Genomic DNA, 3,782 nt, shown 5'->3' on the forward strand with positions numbered 1-3,782 from the left:
ATCGCGGTCTGAGTTCATAGGCATTTAAAAAATTAGTGGTTAATTGCTGAGGCAGGTCCAGGTAATTTTTATTATTCTGGATGCTGATAAATTGTAGGACTGACGAATGGAGATCGCGGTCTGAGTAGACAGCTGAGCAGAGACCATACTGAGTTTGTTTAGGCAATTAAAAAATTAGTGGTTAATTGCTGAGGCAGGTCCAGGTAATTTTTATTATTCTGGATGCTGATAAATTGTAGGACTGACGAATGGAGATCGCGGTCTGAGTTCGAAGGCATTTAAAAAATTAGTGGTTAATTGCTGAGGCAGGTCCAGGTAATTTTTATTATTCTGGTTGCTGATAAATTGTAGGACTGACGAATGGAGATTGCGGTCTGAGTTCGAAGGCATTTAAAAAATTAGTGGTTAATTGCTGAGGCAGGTCCAGGTAATTTTTATTATTCTGGATGCTGATAAATTGTAGGACTGACGAATGGAGATCGCGGTCTGAGTTCGAAGGCATTTAAAAAATTAGTGGTTAATTGCTGAGGCAGGTCCAGGTAATTTTTATTATTCTGGATGCTGATAAATTGTAGGACTGACGAATGGAGATCGCGGTCTGAGTAAACAGCTGTATATTTAGGGCAAGTTAGGGACAGCTCCATTGTTACAATTGGAGAATTACGTGACGTCACACGGTCCATAAGGGAGTATATTGGACGGTGAGTATGATAAAAACATGGTGAACTGTAAGGTGGACGGAACGCCTGAAGGCAAGAAAACGGTTGAAATACCGTCTGGTGGTAAGTAGGAAAGAAAGGAAGGCGAATGCATTGCGCAGAGAGAGAAAAGGGCGAATGCACTGCGCAGAGGGGAAGTAAAGCGAGAAAATAAGGTCTTAAGAATAAATTGTAAGAATAAGACAATAGTTTGAAATATAAAAAGAAAAAACTAAGTGTATTCAATTCGAGCTATAATAATAATATAATAATAATAATAATACATTTTATTTGTGGGGTCTTTCTATGAACTCAAGGACACCTTACAACAAGCAGTTAAAATCACGAATACAATGTTAAGATCAACATCAAATAAAATAAGAAAAAAATACAACAACAGAAAGAATAATGGCTCTATGGTCCGAGTGAATAGGCTTGTCCAAACAGATGTGTTTTGAGGCGGAATTTAAAATGTGTTAATGAGTCTGTATTACGAAGGTCAGCGGGGAGTGTGTTCCAGAGCTGGGGAGCAGATCGACTGAAGGCTCTGTTTCCCATGGTGACAAGACGAGCAGGGGAGGCAGAGAAAAGAAGAGAGGAGTAGGAACGAAAAGAGCGGACAAGTGTAGGAATGTGGATGAGGTCAGATAGGTATGGAGGGGCTAGGTTATGGATGGCTTTGAATGTGAGGAGTGAGAAAAGAGCGGAGCCGGTGGATGTTTCTAAGATGATAATATGATGTGGTTGATATGCGAGGGGAAAAGAGAGGGTCAAGTTGACAAGTAGAGGTTCTTCTATATATTGCATTTCATGGGCAGTTTGACCACTGCCTTCGACATTGGAAAAAGAAAAAAAAGAATATATAACCAAAGTAACTCGACAAAGTTATGATAAACAAGGCAGCGAGGATGCCTCCTTCACCGCATGAGGTGACGAGCGCTGAAATTATGGCCTCACTACTAGCGCCGAGTGGTCACTTGTACATAGACAAGGCAGAAGAAATTGGAGCGGAAGGTCAATCTGCAGGCAGAGAGACCTGAGCTCACCACACACACGAAAACGTGTCTATATTCATCACAATCGCAGACACTGTTGTGAGGGTTACAGATATTGAGTGAATTAAAAAAAAAAATTTTTATAAACGTCTTAACAGAGGGGCACTTTAATCATTGTGTAGGCTCCACAGGCAAGTCTGTAAGCACAAACCTACAGGAAGGGGGGTAAGGCATACTGGCCATTTGACTGGCCCCCACCTGAATCCCTTGTGTGCCAAGCTTCCCCCTGATCTGCCCAGGGTGGTTCATAAACGATTGGTAAAAGTAGAAAAATGTATGCAAATTACACAGGATAATGAGAGCATGAGTGTTTGGGATGCAACCACTTTTGTAACTAAGGAGACTGAATTGACGAGGCAAATGTTGCTGGATTTGCCTAAAATTGACTATGACATACAGTTGTGGGCGATAGACTGGCTTAAGAGTAAGTATTTACCCAAAGAGATTATGGACCTTTTAGAGGGAATAGCCTCTTGCAAATTGACTAGGTTGAATGATAGAAAATCAGACGCGCTGAGTTCCATTTATCCAACAACATTGGGTCCTTCACAACAACTGGCGTTTGAATTGCTATCTGAGGTACACCCAATGACTTATTAGGTTAATTGTATGGATGCTTGGGTGACTGTCACAGGACAGGACCCCAATAGTCATCCATTGAATCAGGCTTTGTTCAGGCAAGCAGTGCTGGGGGGTTGTCCGTCTGATGTGCAGAAAATGATGACGAACTCTCCCACTCTCCCCACTTCAGATGACGTGAATTGGCGAACTCATTTCCTGTATTATGTGCAACAATCTCGAATGAGAGCCGAGGAAGAGACTGAGAAAACATCCAAGCTACAAAACGACTTTTTGAATTCACAAATACAAGAGGCTAAGAGAGCCTCCAGTAATGCATGCAAAAAAGAGAAACTTGGGAGATCTAATCAAATGTCAATCAGTGTCTCTCAACAGGCTCCACCACGGCTGATCACACCCACACCGCAGCTCCAAGCCACACCTCAACATTACGGCCTGCCCACAAGGCAGGGCCCAGACGCATGGCTGGGGGGAGGTCTGAGACGGGAAGGTGGGCGTGGACGAGGAAGTCACGGGAGCCAAGCTGGCTGTTTCATTTGTGGTGATGTGAATCATCGGACAAGGAAATGCCCGCACCGCCGGCACCCACCTGTTCATCAATCAGGCTATGATCAACAAGCTCTGACTTCTCCTCCGCAAAACCAACAACAATGACAGGATACGGCACCTCCAAATGGACAATACCCATCTGCTCCATGGGTACCCGAATCCCCAACAATAGGGATCACTGCTGGCCTCACTGAAAGACTGTCATGAACTTGAACATGCTGGACTACGCTCGCTCCCAATGCAGGCTGATACAAGACTGACTATTGCTAAAGTCAGCCGATGACCCACCACTGAACTCTGTCTTCCAACAGTATCGGCTTTGGTCTCCTTAGACTTCCTCCATATGACCTTACCATCCGCTGATCGGTCCTTCCCACTGCACAATGCTTTTGACAAACTAGAGATTGAAATTTATCGCCTGGCCTGGTTGGGTGAAACACAAGGCAATTTATTTAATGTTCCATCCTCCTCAATTATTGTAGGTCCTGAAGGGTGTGGCAGCCAGAGTGGACCTGTCAGAGGATCTCATCTCATTGACTGGTATCTAGGCCTGACATGGCCGCGCCGCTCATACTTTTTGCCGTCTACTCAAATATCCAAAAATTCTCATTCATACACCTTTTTGTAATCGATTTAGCTAAGGTTTTTTCCATATACCACTTTCAGAATCGTATAGGGAATTTTCTCATTCTCTCACCTTGGAGTTAAATTTTACTACACTCGGTTGCCCCACGTATTCGATTTTGTCTTCTGGAATTTTTATTCAAGTGCTTAAACACCTAATCTACTCTTTCCGACCTACGGATGGCGTTGTACATATTCGGCATGGTAATGTTCTTATCGATGCATCATCTAAGATTTGCTGTTTGGAAGCCGCAAGGTGGCTCCTTTGACGTTTGGC

The 3,782-nt window shown here is 43.5% G+C and overlaps 1 long non-coding RNA gene across 1 annotated transcript; it reads left to right on the top strand.

The window, feature by feature from the left end:
- The first annotated feature begins 137 nt into the window (after positions 1 to 137).
- LOC127594947 (uncharacterized) lies at positions 138 to 1,557 on the top strand. The gene is made up of 2 exons (XR_007961001.1): positions 138 to 309; positions 422 to 1,557. It is a non-coding gene; the product is annotated as an uncharacterized LOC127594947 (long non-coding RNA).
- Positions 1,558 to 3,782: the final 2,225 nt, after the last annotated feature.

This window comes from Hippocampus zosterae, unplaced genomic scaffold (genome assembly GCF_025434085.1).
Source record: "Hippocampus zosterae strain Florida unplaced genomic scaffold, ASM2543408v3 HiC_scaffold_33, whole genome shotgun sequence".
In the NCBI taxonomy this organism is placed as follows: domain Eukaryota; kingdom Metazoa; phylum Chordata; class Actinopteri; order Syngnathiformes; family Syngnathidae; genus Hippocampus; species Hippocampus zosterae.